Source organism: Littorina saxatilis, linkage group LG1, assembly GCF_037325665.1.
Source record: "Littorina saxatilis isolate snail1 linkage group LG1, US_GU_Lsax_2.0, whole genome shotgun sequence".
NCBI classification, from domain to species: Eukaryota; Metazoa; Mollusca; class Gastropoda; order Littorinimorpha; family Littorinidae; genus Littorina; species Littorina saxatilis.
Window position 1 is genome coordinate 62868448 of NC_090245.1, and position 18233 is coordinate 62886680.

Here is an 18233-nt window from a genome sequence, read left to right on the forward strand (position 1 = left end):
AGTAAAACCTCCCACTAACGACCTTACCGGTCGTAAAAAGGAGGGGTCTTTATTGGGAATTTGAGGGTAGAATTTCGTCACAGGGGAGGCAATTTCTTTTTGAATGTTTTCTGTCCAGCTTTTTCTGCTTTCCCACCTGTTGCGAATAGACTCTTGATATTTGATTATTGACTGTTTTTGTTCCACTATCAGACTCTTTGTGATTCCGTTTGCGGTATCACCTCTGTTGCTTCTCTCTATACGTTACTCATTTGGGTCATAGACAGTAGGCTAAATTACGATATCACAGTGATATTCGACGGGTGATTTTAAGTAATTTTCACTTTTGGTGCTAGTATGCCGTCAATAGAGTTTGTCAAGGGAGTGTCTGCTCCACTCCGCGGTCTGCTCGCTCGCTGTTTGTCCGTGACGTCAAATAACACGTGACGCCTCGGGGCCTCGCTAACTCTTCACTATTCATCATTGACATTGGTACTGTTAATTGGGAAACTCAAGTTCTCTTAAAGATAGTTGAAACTGTGTGTCACGCGCGAGGAGTTTCTCTTTTGGTCCCATTTGTTCATTTGGGACTTGAAGTTGGCTTGCGGCTGGACTTGCGTTCAAATCTGTCGTGGTGGCGGATACACACAACTGACAAGTTTCTGCTAAAACGCAGTTGAGAATTAAATAAACACGTTGAACTGCTCCCAAAGTTTCGTCTAATACTAAAAGGATCAAAGGTAGGCGAGTTTGTTTGTATTTGTATGACGTTTGCTACTTATAGAATACTTTGATTGGCCTTTTACTCAGTTTACACAGAACCAATCGCTGATTTTAGGTCAGAACCGCCGTGTCGGTGGTTATCTTTAGTTGATGGGCAACTTCTCCACTCAGCAGCAGGGGATCAAGCTGCCCGGGATAGTCCCCGCAATAAAAATGTGATGAAGATCGCCCCACTGAAGAGCTTTATTGTTCAGCTTCGACGTGTGGTTATGTTGTTTCTAATTCTACAGGCTACTCACAGCGCCGCTGTTGTTACTGACACACCTGGAAATATTTGCCACACGGTACACCCAACGCCGCCCCATCGCCCACGGCACATCGCTGTGTCACACTCTCACTCTGTGCACTTATAAGGCAGAGTTGTTGCAACCGCCAATGTAGTAGATATTGCTGTGTGGCTTGCAGTTCCTTTCTGTTTTAACGCCGGTTTCATGGATGTCAAGTGTTCTCTCCGCATTGGTTTTACCGTTCTACTGAGTGAGCCACCTCCTCCGTTTGATATCTCTCTCCCCTCTCTACTTTCTTCTCTCTCTCTCTCTCTCTCTCTCTCTCTCTCTCCCAGGGCTCGCGAGATTTCGCCGAGCTGGAGTTTTTGAGCTGCGCTAGTTTCCACCCAAAGTTGCCAATAACTCGTCAGAATGACAGTCGTTGGTTTACCAACTGCTGCAAGTTCATCTCTACAAGCCCTGCTCCACATCATGGAAAATCGCCGGCAATGGGGACAACTTGACGTTTGTTGTCAGACTTGCACCGGCGCCCACTGATGGCGACCCAGCTACACGCTACGTTCACAGTGACACACATGACAACAAGGTTCAATGTTATCGCAGAAAACCACCAAGCCAGATGCGAAGAGATATGTAGTGTACACGAAGGGACCTCGGTTTTTCGTCTCATCCGAAAGACTAGCCGAGGATAGGAAAGCAAAACGAGAGGATAAGGCAAGTGAAACTTTTAATGTGCCACTTTTTGAAGCTACACCCGAAAAACAACCGAGTAATTGCCATACCGAAGAAAGATAACACACCTGACACAGACCTCGACACGGTGACCGCTGGAAATTCACGTGCAAACAGTAGTGACTCTACTGTGTTGGCAAGTGGTGACCCATTTTGTGTTTATTCAGCGACATTGCACGCAGAAGAGCACGGCCTTGAAACAGCTGAACACATGACAACAGAAAGCGTGCCTGGAGAAAACTGTACCCTATTGACCCAGAAAAAGACGATCCTTTTGACACAGTTAAGGAGTATACTGGGACAGGCACAGGAACAACACACATCACAGGATTGTGACTAATGACAGCACAAAAGAACCGCTGTACATTTTCGAGACAGACGATCTTGTGCTTGTGTCCAACCCACAGATTGGATACAGCGATGAACGGTAACATTCTGGTTCATCAAGCAGGGTTCCAAGAACATGATTCCAGAGGAACTAGGCTACATGCAGCAGCTCGCCTCGTGGAGACCAGTGGACAGATGGAACATACCACAACACCATCTGCGGAAGGTTCAAGCAAGACAAAATATCCTAATTGACTTGATCCGGTTCTACCTTGGTTAACGAACATTTCGCGATCGAACATGAAATCGTGTGTATTGTGAAAGACAATCAATCAATCAATCAATATGAGGCTTATATCGCGCGTATTCCGTGGGTACAGTTCTAAGCGCAGGGATTTATTTTTTATTTTTTAATTTTTATTTTTATTTTATGCAATTTATATCGCGCACATATTCAAGGCGCAGGGATTTATTTATGCCGTGTGAGATGGAATTTTTTTTACACAATACATCACGCATTCACATCGGCCAGCAGATCGCAGCCATTTCGGCGCATATCCTACTTTTCACGGCCTATTATTCCAAGTCACACGGGTATTTTGGTGGACATTTTTATCTATGCCTATAACCGGCACGGTTGGCCTAGTGGTAAGGCGTCTGCCTCGTGATCGGGAGGTCGTGGGTTCGAACCCCGGCCGGGTCATACCTAAGACTTTAAAATTGGCAATCTAGTGGCTGCTCCGCCTGGCGTCTGGCATTATGGGGTTAGTGCTAGGACTGGTTGGTCCGGTGTCAGAATAATGTGACTGGGTGAGACATGAAGCCTGTGCTGCGACTTCTGTCTTGTGTGTGGCACACGTTATATGTCAAAGCAGCACCGCCCTGATATGGCCCTTCGTGGTCGGCTGGGCGTTAAGCAAACAAAAAAACAAAAAATCTATGCCTATACAATTTTGCCAGGAAAGACCCTTTTGTCAATCGTGGGATCTTTAACGTGCACACCCCAATGTAGTGTAAACGAAGGGACCTCGGTTTTTCGTCTCATCCGAAAGACTAGCACTTGAACCCACCACCTAGGTTAGGAAAGGGGGGAGAAAATTGCTAACGCCCTGACCCAGGGTCGAACTCGCAACCTCTCGCTTCCGAGCGCAAGTGCGTTACCACTCAGCCACCCAGTCCACAATGGGCATTGAACGGACACTTATAGCCTCGTTCAGAGCGCGACACGTCTGACATGATGTAATGTCAGTTTGAACGGACACTCGTATTCATGCAACTTTGTGTAAATGAACTATCGGTTTCGGTTTCGATATTTGAGTGTTCGAAAACCATTCCCCAAATCCAGCCCAACTTGCAATGGGCATATTGCCTGAGCAATTAAACCATCCTGACTCTCTCTCTCCCACTCTCCCACTCTCTCTCTCACACACACACATACGTGACAGTGGGGGCCGGGGTAGCTCAACTAGTACAGCCCTGGGCTTGTGATCCTGAGTCATAGGGTTCGAATCTAGCGACCGGGACATTCACGGGTCAGCCTAATATGCAGACTCAGAGACCGTATCCATATCCCACCCCCGTGTCACCATGGTGGCGCGTAAAAGACATCGCAGGAAGCACCCCAACTTTCCCAGCAATGGAATGAAGAATACATGAAATCAGTGAAAATAGATTTAAATCAAATTAAATGAAACACACAGGGACACGTATGGAACCGTTCCTTAACTAGCGTAAAACAAGAAGCGACCAGCGATTACCGTCATAAATAAGGCTACGCAATAAATCCATCATGTGATGCATCAGCCTCCTTGAGACTGGGATGGGTAGTATGGTGGTAAGTGGCCCGGAACAAACAAAGGGAAAGAGGACACGTATGAAGGCTCATGCTGATAATGATATCCATTTTATCATTTGCTAAGACAGCATAATCATTGGTATAACACTATAACACTAAAAGCGGAGTCACAACACACAAATTCTTAGGTGTTTGTGAAACAAGTCATAGTCTCCTTGATTTTTAGATTGTTGTTGTTGATCATATGGAGTTTTAGGGTTTTTTCTATGTTTTACCATGACTTCAGAGACTAAAAAAAGATGGAAAAGAGCGCTGTGGCCATTTTTCTGACTTTTGATTTTGACTCCTACCTTGTGTCCCTAATCAACTGAAAACACAATGAAAAATCTTTCGCAGGTGATTATCTTTGTTTTATGACAAGTGTGTGATATAAATTTGGCAGCAAGAAAATCACGCTGTGTACTATCTTTGACTGGAGTGTGTATAGATATAAAAGTAGTACGTATCGAAAGAGTGTCTATTCAGCTTCACGTGGGCCGAGTGTTCACGGTCTTCACGGACAAAACGTGACGCGAGCACATCCCCCTTCCATATTTTTTAAAACATCAGATTTCAGAAAATAGTGACGTAACAAGTTGACAAATCATTCAGCGTTCGAAGAGGTTTAACTTGCACCTCAGAGGCCACCATAATATTAAGGGTTGTAGAAAGCGTGTTCAAACTTTTCAATAAACTTTTATCATCAACACTCTCACCCACCCCGTCATCCTCTCTTCGTCCTCATTTTTACCAGCCTCTCATGTCCCTAAAAGGAAATTTCCTGTGAGGACCTTTAGGACCCCCTAGTTTATTATTATATCACGGGTAAAGTCAATAAGTGTGGGCATGAAATTCAGTCCGCATCTCGCCCTCTTGCCTTTCTACCGATGCTACTCTGCCAATGACGTCACATTGATGGACAATGACACTGATTTAGAAGAATCAACTTACAATAAAAACATATGTTCAGGATTGGTCTTACGCCACATGATAATCTCTGTGGTCTACACAACTTGATTTACGACAAAAACACCAAAACAGACGTGACAAAAACTAAAAATTTCGTCACATAACACACACTTACAAGTTGACAGTCTAGACAACCGGAAGTCATTTCTTTAACATTTTAAGGTAGTCCAGCCATTCTGTGACGTGATGCGCCAGAGATTGTGAGAAATGTTTGGCTGACCAACCAGCCAACCTACCTTCACGCGCGATCCAGAGCAAGTGGGAAAAAAGCGACCGTCCACAACCGTAACACGTCGCTCCCAACGGATTTGGTGCGGAACAGTTTCCCACCCGTGATATACTAATAAACTTAGGGGTCCTAAAGGTCCTCACAGGAAATGTTGGTTTAGGTTAGAACCCGAGTGGTGTACGGTAGCACCTGGTTTTCAGCCAAGCCGGGTTCACCACAGTCCATAGACTGTCCTGGGGTGGGTTGGGGGTTGGGCAAATCCCGGTTAGTCAGTTTTAGGCCTTGACACGCTTGACCCGTGATGCAGAACGTTTCGGCTTATATCTGACTAGACCCACAACCTTGTCATGGATGAGTGAGCAGGCGGAAATCTAGATCGTAAGGCCAACGGTTGTCAAGATAAATTAAATTTAATTTAATTAAATTTAAATGTTGTGGAGGACACACAGTTGGTGCCAGTTCCACCAGACCAGTCACACATACTCTGCATCTTTGTCTTAGGAGAATGGAAGCCATTTGAGGTTTTTTTAATTGAAATTTTTCTTTTCTTTTTTTATATATATATTTTTTTTCTTTTTTAAATCGGACTACCACAGCGCCTTTTCTTGCAAAACCTCTGCCAACTTCATTAGAGGGGCCAATCACTTGCGACGGGAGTGTCGGAAACACGTGCTTCCGTCCACGTGTTTCACACACATGTCCCTCCAGTAGTGATTGGCCCCTCCAATGTTTAGCAGAGGTTTTGCAAGACCTTCCACAGTCCATATACAAACCCAACGGATTCAGGTTATTTTTCGAAAATAGTCTATTGACCCACACAATTGAAACTTGGTGATATGATCATGCATAAGCCATAACAAAATGTATCCCTATCAGGGCCGGACTAGGTAAGTACTAGGAGGAGGGGGGGGGTTACAGATGGGGGTCCAGGGGGCGAAGCCCCCTTGGTGGGGGTTGCAAGGGGGCGAAGCCTCCTTGAAGCTGAACGTTTTTTTTATGTTTCTGGAGGGAAAGGAAGCCTCTCATTGAACGAAAAAGGTAAATTCGACAGCACGCTGTATAGGCAATGAAGAAGAATTGAGATTGTAAGGACTCATACTTTTCACCACAAAAATCGTTGAAGAAAAATGTCTTGAGGGGGTGAGAGGTGCGATTTCTCCTCAGATTTCATGATGATCCAGATGCAACCCTCCCCCCAAAAAAAGCGTTTGGGAGGTACAGTATGCTTAAGCCAGGGGGGGGGGGTTGCACAACCCCTGTAACCCCCCCCCCCCCCTAGTCCGGCCCTGCCTATTATGAAGTAATTCGCTTAAAAGTCCCAGTCTGTCTCAAATGGTTTACAGAACGATTTAAATCTTCTCATGAAAAAAGCAGTGCTAACCTTATGGAACACACGTGCAATTGCATTAAATTTTAATAGCATTCAATGACACAGTTCTGGTCAGTTCCACGCCCTGGTTTGTGGAACACCTAGTTGTGTCCACCGCAAGACCAACCACATGGTAGGTGTCTCCTAATTAATGCCTTAAAATAGTAGATAACCAGACTTTCTTGTATTGAAGTTTATATCATACTGACCGGTACTTTTTTTTGCATTGGATCACCAGTTTTCTTACCATGTATACTCTCGTGTACTACATAAGAGAAGAAATTTCACCAAGACAGGTCAGAAATACTGTCCCCCACGTTAAAAATGATAAAATAACACAAAGCACGGTCAACAGAAGGGCTTAAATCTTCTTGCTTGTCAAAGTCTAGCTACTTGTGGATACTGCTTTCCATTTTTAAGTTTCAGCTTAGCTTAGTTTAGACTCAAAATGGGTACACAGATCAACAGTGAAATTCCCACCGTTATGTTTATCAGACAAAAATCGCATACAGCTATGGTGTTCGTCTAAATCCACTAATTATGGATGTGATTGGCATCTGATATCTTCAGATGCACTCCAACATTTGGTACGAGCAATAAGACACCGATCAACCATTGTTTTAGTGTACTTGTGTCCTCGCGCCCCCTAATTGGCGTAGAGGCGCGTCCCCCGGGTGGTGGATGGGGGAGCCTTCTCTACTAACTTCTGAGAGAAGGTCGCATCACTCTCGATGCCGTGAACCTAATTAGGATCTTTTTCTTGTTTCTTCTCTATTTCTGCCTCCCCAAAGTCCTTTTACTTTCCTTTTCTCACCCATAAAATTCTTCACTTTTTACCCTTGTTAAGTGGTTCTTGTATAGAATATAGTCAATGTTTGTAAAGATTTTAGTCAAGCAGTATGTAAGAAATGTTTAGTCCTTTGTACTGGAAACTTGCATTCTCCCAGTAAGGTCATATATTGTACTACGTTGCAAGCCCCTGGAGCAATTTTTTGATCAGTGCTTTTGTGAACAAGAAACACTTAACAAGTGGCTCTATCCCATCTCCCCCCTTTCCCCTATCCCATCTCCCCCCTTTCCCTCGTCGCGATATAACCTTCGTGGTTGAAAACGACGTTAAACACCAAATAAAGAAAGAAAGTGTACTTGTGTGTGTGTGTGTGTGTGTGTGTGTGTGTGTGTGTGTGTGTGTGTGTGTGTGTGTGTGAGAAATTATTGAAAATAAATATGTCCACTTTACACAGGAAACTGTGAGGTTGTTGCTTTTTGCTTTGAGTCCAGATGGATACTATTACAGTCATGCAAGACTTCAGAGGATGAGGAGAACCGTTTATACTCCAAGGACTGTGCTTTTTAACATAGCAAAATAAAATAAAAACACACTCAACTCTCTGTCTCTTTTTACCTTCAGTCAAGTAATGTACGTATGTGTGCCTGTGTGTGTGTATGTCTGTGTCTGTAAAAAGCTTTTCTCGAAAACTACTAGATAGATTGTGATGACCCCCCGCGGGTTAGGGGGAGTCTCATATTGGTTGGGACGAGAAAGAATTTACCCGATGCTCCCCAGTAAGAGGCGACTAACGGATTCTGTTTCTCCTTTTACCCTTGTTAAGTGTTTCTTGTATAGAATATAGTCAATTTTTGTAAAGATTTTAGTCAAGCAGTATGTAAGAAATGTTAAGTCCTTTATACTGGAAACTTGCATTCTCCCAGTAAGGTAATATATTGTACTACGTTGCAAGCCCCTGGAGCAAATTTTTGATTAGTGCTTTTGTGAACAAGAAACAATTGACAAGTGGCTCTATCCCATCTCCCCCCTTCCCCCGTCGCGATATAACCTTCGTGGTTGAAAACGACGTTAAACACCAAATAAAGAAAGAAAAAAAGAAAGAAAGATTGTGATGAATCTTGGTGGAGACATTTTTGAGAGCATTTGTTTGAAACAATTGCAAGTCGTCGATTTTAGATAGGGCTATTTGATGACGTCATATTTGACCGTTTGCAAAAGTTGAGGCGGCACTCTCACAGCTACTGTTTTTTATCAATTCGTTTGTTACATGATCTTTGACTTGGTCCGGACTATGGGATTGCATTTCAGCTTGGTACCTTACACATTCGCTTATGAAAAGTCACTCAAAATTAGCTGATTTTTTCGATTTCTGAAAAAAATCGATATTTCAATCACAAAGGTGACATTATTGTATTCTGAATTGCCTCCTGTATCCGAAAATACATAGTTTTGTTGTGTTGCATTGAAAAATGGGCTTAAAATGGAGAAACCCGTTAAATATAATTCCTCCATTTCTTATGTGCTGATTCCAAAAATATATGGTTTTATGGTGTTCGGCGCAGAAAATATGCTTAAAATGAAGACAATCTTTGAAAAGAAATTATGCTTCAGTAAGCCTGTATTGATTTTACACTAGCTCTAGTTTGCAACAGGTACATGACGTCATATTGAAAGGCGCGATATTTTGACATCACCCTGCGCGCGACGTTCTTTCTCCCAAACACAGCAAAGAGTTTGTCTCGTAGGTACTGCTCTCTCTCTCTCTCTCTCTCTCTCTCTCTCTCTCTCTCTCTCTCTCTCTCTCTCTCTCTCTCTCTCTCTCTCTCTCTCTCTCTCTCTCTCTCTCTCTCTCTTCTCTCTCTCTCTTAAATCTTAATCCTTGTTAAATAAAGTTCAATTCAATTCTCTCTCTCTCTCTCTCTCTGTCTCTCTCTCTGTCTCTGTCTCTGTCTCTGTCTCTCTCTCTCTCTCTCTCTCTCTCTCTCTCTCTCTCTCTCTCTCTCTCTCTCTCTCTCACTCACTCTCTCCTAATATGGACCACCTCCAGTTCTGACAAACTAACGGCGCTAGAGCGCTCAAAACAATTTCATTCGCTGTATTCATCCTCTCGGGATAACTTGCACATGTCAAAACAGTTGCAAAAACACAAACCTCAAAACCGTTAGGTTTTTCTCTCCTTTTTTTTTCTCTCTTTTTATATTTAGTCAAGTTTTGACTAAATATTTTAATTTTTCACTTTTGGCAGCGTTCACTCTAAATTTGCCGCCTAAAACTGACTCCTTTCTGTCCACAGCCAAAGCTTTTATTACACAAAACTTGCTATATATGACAGCTAAGACCGTATGTGTTACATTTTAGCAGTGTTGACCCCGAGTTTTTACTGCAAACAAAAAATAATAGCAAAATATCAAAGTATGTGTGAGTCCCCTAATATGGACCACCTTCAACAAATCGAAGAAAATAAAAGCTAAAGGCTATTTTCATTTATTCAGTAAGAAGCTTACCGCCCTGATATGGCCCTTCGTGGTCGGCTGGGCGTTAAGCAAACAAACAAACAAGTAAGAAGCTTGCTAAAAATAACCTTTAACTAGCCCTCGAGATTTAAAAAAAAATATAACAAATAGTCTTCTTTTCGTGGAAGTTGATAATTTCACTTATTTTCACTATGTTTTTGATAAGCTTCTTTAGTTTCCTGGTGTGCTTCAAATAATGCTCTCATCAACCCAAAACAGATAAATCTAAAGCATATTCTAATTAGTCTGATCTGCACACTAAGTTGTATCATGTTATTTTGAAGTATAGGGGGCTTTTTACAGTGATTCGTGAAGGCCTCTCCACTGGTCCATATGCTCCTAATATGGACCATTTGTGATTTGTTCTGTATTTAATTTTTGCTGAATGTCTATCAAAGCTATTTTACTCTAATTAGGCCTAACGGTTCACCTAAGAGAGAAGGACTACCAAACACAAAATAAAACTTCTTCGCAAGAAAACAAGCTAGTTAACAGCATGAAACAACAAGTCGCGTAAGGCGAAAATACAACATTTAGTCAAGCTGTCGAACTCACAGAATGAAACTGAACGCAATGCAATTTTTCAGCAAGACCGTATACTCGTAGCATCGTCAGTCCACCGCTCGTGGCAAAGGCAGTGAAATTGACAAGAAGAGCGGGGTAGTAGTTGCGCTGAGAACGATAGATAGCACGCTTTTCTGTACCTCTCTTCGTTTTAACTTTCTGAGCGTGTTTTTAATCCAAATATATCGTATCTATATGTTTTTAGAATCAGGAACCGACAAGGAATAAGATGAAAGTGTTTTTAAATTGATTTCGAAAATTTAATTTTAATCATAATTTTTATATTTTTAATTTTCAGAGCTTGTTTTTAGTCTTAATATAACATATCTATATGTTTTTTGAATCAGAACATGATGAAGAATAAAATAAAAGTAATTTTGGATCGTTTTATAAAAAAAATAATTTTAATTACAATTTTCAGATTTTTAACGACCAAAGTCATTAATTAATTTTTAAGCCTTCATGCTGAAATGCAATACCGAAGTCCGGCCTTCGTCGAAGATTGCTTGGCCAAAATTTCAATCAATTTTATTGAAAAATGAAGGTGTGACAGTGCCGCCTCAACTTTTACAAAAAGCCGGATATGACGTCATAAAAGACATTTATCGAAAAAAATGTCCGGGGATATCATTCCCAGGAACTCTCATGTCAAATTTCATAAAGATCGGTCCAGTAGTTTGGTCTGAATCGCTCTACACACACACGCACAGACAGACAGACAGACAGACACACACACACACACACACACACACACACACACACACACACACACACACACACATACACACATACACCACGACCCTCGTCTCGATTCCCCCTCTATGTTAAAATATTTTGTCAAAACTTGACTAAATGTAAAAAGCGGTCCATATTAGGAGCCCTTCCCCTAGCTGTCGATCTGTCACCCAGACACCTCCCCGGCCGCAGTTAGTGTGTGTTCGCTGGTCTCCATACATGCCTCAAATGAAAACGCTTCAAGCGGGTTAGTTTTGCTGTCTTCTTCTTGGCGTTCGCAGGTTACACGATCAGTCCAGCACTGGTGATAAATGTTGTCGTTTTCTCCAACTCCTGTCGAATGCCGTATAGCCTTTGGTCTGCAAGGGAGTTGGTGACGGCCACACTTCTTTTCGTTCCTCATCAAGTGCTATGATGTGCTATGTCAGCGCGCATATGCGGAGGGGAGGGGGGGGGGCGTAGCATGTACTCCGGCAAAGACGCGGGGGACCTTATCTGGTGTCTGCGGGGGACCTTACCTACTGAGAATCGAGTACCACAAAATAACGCTAGATTAGAGCAGCTTATCCGCGATGCTGGTGCCCCAAAACGCGCATACAAGTCTGCAAGGTATCGAAGATTGAACTGTGAGTATTAAAATAGTGATTCAAATGGTAGTTATGGGTTAATTTGTAAAAAATGGAGACCTTTTTGCATAATTTTCACGGACTTCGGCAGAACTGAAATCGAACGCCACTGTTCACGAGTACACAACAAGACCTAAGTAAAATGTGCTTATATAGCCTAGGCAATTCTGCTTCGGAATATCTATAAGTGTGTGTGTGTGTGTGTGTCTGTGCAAGTTAGTGTGTTAGCCTGGTGCGTGTGCGCGCACGCACGCACGTGTGTGTGTGAGTCTGTGTGTGTGTGCACGCGCACGTACAGTTTGTCAATAAATTATTGAGAATTTTGCATCACAAAAGTCACCGCATGATACATATCACTGTAAAGGTTATTAAGTGCTCTATCTGAAAACCACGTTGGCTCTAACAGACGACAGTTATTGACTTATTGCTTTGAAGGGCGCATTGGATTGGTGGTAAGACCAAGTCAGTGCACACAGAAAAGATCCTGTTATCCATGCAAAACTAGATCATACCACGAAAATGTCAGCATAGTTTTCCGGGAAAGGCTGTCTTTACTGTCTTCATGTGGTGTCAATTTCGGACGATTTTTTGGAGCCACGATGTCTCATGCTGTCATTGTCAAATTGAGAATAGGGAAGACAAGATCCAATTATATTTGTTCATTGTGTTAACAGAGAAAACATTCTTCTTTCATTTTATACCAGAAACATCTATGTGCTGTTAATTTTCAAGTTTACAGTTAGGTACTGCAAACGAAATACTAATTCTCAATCATTACGAGACAAACTGTAGCCTATCTGTGTGTGACTGAGTGTGTGTTTGTGTCACAGTGTATGTGTGTTTGTGTGTATGTGTGAGTGTGTGTGTGTTTGTGTGTGTGTGTGTGTATGTGTGTGTGTGTGTGTGTTTGTGTGTGAATATGTCTGCACTTGCGTGTGTATGTGCTGACCCCTTTGTAAAATGTTTCAGGTCACAGTGTTTTCATGTTTGAAGAAAAAAAACAAGAACAATATCAAATCCTTGGAATGTGCCTGAACCCTAAGTTATGCTCGCTCGCTCTCGCTCTCTCTCTCTCTCTCTCTCTCTCTCTCTCTCTCTCTCTCTCTCTCTCTCTCTCTCTCTCTCTCTCTCTCTCACGGCACACACACACACACAAAGTTACGCGTTACTGGCAAACTCATACTCACGGGCGCCGCGTGCATGTATGCATATTAAGACAAATACATTCCAACACATTTAAGAAATCTTGATACACTTTTAATCAAGTTAACTATAAACATCAAAATCCCAATTCGCATGATAACATCAATAACGCATTCTGTTCTACGGAGGGAGAAAACATGGAAAGAACGAAACTGTGAACAACAGTATTCAACTGTTCTAGACACACACACACACACACACACACACACACACACGCCGCCTTGCAGTATGACGGCTTACTAGTGCCAAAACCTAGGGTTACCATTTTCCCGTGAAAATTAGAAATTTTAATTTTTGCCTCGTTTTTGGTCAGAGTACTCAGACTCTAAGAGTCCGCACTGAGAGGCTTACAACGTCCGGCAAACATCACTCTCACACTATTTTTGAAATATCTTTTAATAGAAGGCCTTATCGAGCAAGTTATCCGACGGGAAGATGCATGTCACAGTTTTCTGCAATAGCGCTATCCTTAACGTTGTTTAGGGTATTTTAGAAAAGAATAATCGACCCCGAAAACTTTCGAGTAGAATCGGATTTTAGCAGACGGACTTTTGATCAGCTGTGGTCTCACACTTTTACATATATTTTTCAATATATATAATTCCTTATTCAACAAGTTGTCGGGCAGACAGCTGTACCTCATATTTATTTTCACTACTACACTCATACATCTGCTCTGTAGTGTATTAGTGAAGGACAATCGATCCGAAAATTTTCGAATCGTCGAGAGAGGAAAAATGGCGTCTGGCCGGCCGTGTGCTGAAGGTCCGACCACTAGCAGACGGCTCTGTTCGCGGTCTAGACTCACACACTTTCACAAATATCTTTCGATAGAATTCGTTATTCAACAAGTTATCAGACAGACAGCTGTATGTCACGGTTATCTACACATGCGCTCAGCTTTTATTGTTAAATTCAGTGCATCGGATTAATGAACTGTGGACCAGAAAAGTATCGAATCGAAGGATGTCTTCGCTCTGGCCGGTGCAACAGTCGCGCATGCGCATTGAACCTCCACAGTCACGAGGCACATGAAAATTAGTAATTAACGCGTGAAAATTACTAGTTTTTAGTTTTGGCGCTAGTAAGCCGTCAGGAGGCGAGCCAAAACTGAAAATTAGACATTAACACTTGAAAATTAGTAATTAACACGTAAAAATTAGTAATTAACACGTGAAAATTTCACGTCATAATTGTAATTTTCTCGTGAAAATTAGTAACTTTCACGTGTTAATTACTAATTTTTACATTTAGTCAAGTTTTGACTAAATGTTTTAACGTAGAGGGGGGAATCGAGACGAGGGTCGTGGTGTATGTGTGTGTGTGTGTGTGTGTAGAGCGATTCAGAGAAAACTACTGGACCGATGATCTTCATGAAACTTGACATGAGAGATCCTGAGTGTGGTATCTCCAGATATTCATTTTTTTGATAAATGTCTTTGATGACGTCATATCCGGCTTTTCGTGAAAGTTGAGGCGGCACTGTGACGCTCTCACTTTTTCAACCAAATTGGTTGATATTTGCGTCAAGTAATCTTCGACGAAGCCCGGACTTTGGTATTGCATTTCAGCTTGGAGGCTTAACAATTAATTCATGAGTTTGCTCATTAAAGTTGTCAGCAAAATCGATTTTTCGCAAACAGATTTAAAATTGATTGCATCGTATTCTTCGTCACATTCTGAATCTAAAAATATATACATATGTTATGTTTACTCTTAAAATGTGATCACAATTAACAAAAATAGATTAATTAGTCTTACGATTAAAATGTAAGAAATCGATCCAAAAAAGATTTCATCTTATTCTTTATCATTTCCTGATTCCAAAAACATATAGATATGATAGGTTGTATTCAAAACAAGCTCAGAAAGTTAACAAGAATACAGAAAAGCGCGCTTTCCTGCTCAGCACAAAACATATGGTGCGCCAAATTGATATTACTATCGTTAACTGTTATATAGGGTTTTGAAACTATCGTTAACTGTTATACAGAGTTTTGAAACTATCGTTAACTGTTATGTAGAGTTTCGAAACTATCGTTATCTGTTAGATAGACTGAGTTTCAGAAACTCTATATAACAGCTAACGATAGTTTTATCGAAAGCGCGTCTGTATCGTTCCCAAATGGGAAAACCCTGAAACTGCCATTGCAAAACTGTCTTTTTGCTACGAAATGTACATTTTAACTAGAAACACAATTTAAAAAACTACAACATTAGTTATTGACCGTTCTTCTGTTGTTGTCGTCTTCTCAAATCATTGTTGAGTTTGTTTAATATTAGCTTTATCATATCATTTGTACTTTCGGCCGTAGGCCTACCGTTTTCCACGTCAGTATGCGGTTTGAAGACTGAATATTCGCGGAAAAGACCATGACAGACGCACGGCTACACAAAACAGTGGGGTTTTTTTCAAAACAAACACAAAACAACGTGACATTCACCACGACGCGTTTTGGAAAACACTGCATGCTTTCGCATTGTGTTTTGGGTACTGACACTGACCGTTGCACACTGCATGCATGCCAGCCGTATGTGTACAAACTGACCCGCACACAGCGCGTTAGCTAGAACGGGTCAAGCTGACACTGACAAATATTTCTGTGAAAACAGGAAGCGTGCTAGCTGTAACGAAGATTTGATTACTTGATTAAACGAAGCAGCGAAATGATGGACTTATCAGACGACAGTTAGTTGAATATGATCTACAAAATGTTGTAGTAATTTAGTGCAAATTCGCTCGAACGAAACGTTCAGCAGCCATTTTGCCGGCATCGAAACATCCGACCACGCCATCGCTATTTTTAGAAACTCTGTATAACAGTTAACGATAGTAATATCACTTGCGCGCACCATGCCGCCGTTTTGCGAAACCCTCGTTATCTGTTATTCATAGTTTTAGCAATAGCGCGCACAAACGCGCTATTGATATAACTCTAAATAACAGTTAACGATAGTTTCGAAACTCTATTTAACAGTTAACGATAGTTTCGAAACTCTTTATAACAGATAACGATAGTTTTGAAACTCTATATAACAGTTAACGATAGTTTCAAAACCCTTTATAACTGTTAACGATAGTAATATCAATTTGGCGCACCATAAAAACAAGCTCAGAAAGTTAACAAGAATACAGAAAAGCGCGCTTTCCTGCTTAGCACATTCACAATCAGAGACTATAGAGTATACTCTATAGTCTCTGGCACAATACGCTACCGCGCTAATCTGGCGTGTCAATATCACTACGTTTTGCACGTGGGAGGTGAGCGATTTCCTTCACGCGGGGATTGACAAAGCTGTACTGTCTTGGTGAAAAAATACAGTGCGTTCAGTTTCATCCCGTGAGTTCGACAGCTTGACTAAATGTAGTAATTTCGCCTTACGCGATTTGTTAGTTTTGGCGCTAGTAAGCCGTCATATGGCAGGGTACGGGGCTGTGCACTAACAGAGCTAGGCACCAAGTTGATATATCTATGGTTGGTACTATTATATCTGTATGCGGTTCACGTATTCCTATTTCACTGCTGGTGCCCCCGGCCGAACCTCGACAGTGCCTCACGTCAGGAGTTAGCATAATTTTGTAATAAGATAAAAATAAAAAATAAAGTTATATTTTTATGTTTGATCAATTTAAACAGCAATTTGGAACCTATTTCGAAAAGATTAATGACTGACTTTGCTTCCCCACAAATTTAAAAAAAATAGATACCGTGGTAGAATATCGTGTAAAAGTAAATAGTTCGAATCAAGGACAGATGTGTCGGATTAGGCGCCAACAATCGTCTCCTTTTTCTGTCTCGATATGATCCGTTGCAAAGGCCAAATAATGCGACTTGGCTCAGAAAAAGCGCATTGATGCAACACAAGCCTAGATATAGAGCGGACCGGTGTGACGTTTTCATCTTTCGCCGTGTTGATATTTCGCTTCTCGGCCTCGTTGATCTAGTATAAACTGTACACTGAACAAAAAAACACCCTTCGATAGTACTGATGAGCGACCTTGTGTACCTTACATTCATGGGGCCAAATTTGTCCAACCAATTTGTTTTATTTAACTTAGAAATTTGATTCATCCTAAAATGTTTTCCTTCTTACTCAAGGGACGTAACCACTCAGTACACGTTTTCGAAGAATTCGATTTGGAGGGTGAAATCTATTAAATTTTTCCACCAATTTTCTTCACATGCAAGAAACTGACATGCTTTTCGTCCATAAATAATTTCACTTCCTAATTTTACCAGGAAACAACATTTCAGTCTTGAGTATATGTCGAGGGGGAAATATGTACACAGGCGAAAGATGAAATCGTGACACCGGACCGTAGTAGAGAAGTGACCATGGCCGAATGACACGGTAATTATCTTGCGTAAATGGAGATAGCATGAACGAAAGCGGAGAAGGGACATTTTCAGTATTTGGTCATGGAGAAGTCAGAATAAGGTAAACTCCCAGGAATTTCACAGCAGAGGACTGGAATGGGACAAGTGTTCACTGACCAAGGCCCGCGAGACGGTCAGTTTGTGTCGATACCTGTTTTGGACAATGTTTATTTCCTGTACAGTGCAGAAACGAAAGGCTGCACCCTTTAAAAGTAAATTGACACGGGCATGTTTGTACAGTTCCTGTTTGCTCAGTAGCCTCGCCGGTCTGTCAATGGTGGCAGTGCGTAGCCATATATGTACACAGTCACACACACACACACACACTCACACATGCACACAACGAGCCCATTTTTCATAGAAACACAGTAACCCCCTCGTATAAGCGGGAATGAAAGAGTGGTGGCCAATGACCCAGAACAAACGTAAACAAAAGTCAAAGCTGGCAACTCAGGTTTGTATTCAGGGAAATTTGCACGAAATGCATGCACAAGATACGACTTTTCCTTCTATTTTCTCTCTTTGGGACTTTCATTTGCGTCAGCTCGGTTTGATATGAAAAACTGAAGAAAAGTCCTGCCCTTTTGCACTGAGAAACTGTGGAAGTAGCGTGTTTACTACTGGGTCTGGCTGAAGTACATTTACCCTCATCAAGTTTACTTCCTCGTTAGCTTCCAAAGTAAACTCTTTTTTCGTCCCATGCATGCGAAAGTGAGGATGTAGGCTACTTCCGATGTCGCTCAAAACATTAGAAGTAGTCGCAAACTACCCTGAGTTACTTCCTCGGTTTGCTTCGAAGTAAACCCTTTTTCCGGCCCATGCATACGAAAGTGAGGCAAGTACTTCCGATGTCACTCAAAACTTCGGGGTTGTCGCGAACTTTCCCCATAAGCATACGGGCCCTGCAGAGCGAGAGAGAGACGCTTCAAGTTCAACATGCGCATCGGTCACAGTGTGTGCACTGAGGGGAATGT

The 18233-nt window shown here is 41.8% G+C and overlaps 1 protein-coding gene across 1 annotated transcript in view; it reads left to right on the top strand.

Annotated features, from left to right (window-relative positions):
• Positions 1–423: 423 nt before the first annotated feature.
• The window catches only part of LOC138975985 (BTB/POZ domain-containing protein 6-like), a 50637-nt gene continuing 32827 nt past the window's right edge, over positions 424–18233 (top strand). The window contains exon 1 of the mRNA XM_070348784.1: positions 424–719. The gene's annotated coding sequence lies outside the window, so the exon portion shown is untranslated. The remainder of the gene's footprint in view (positions 720–18233) is intronic.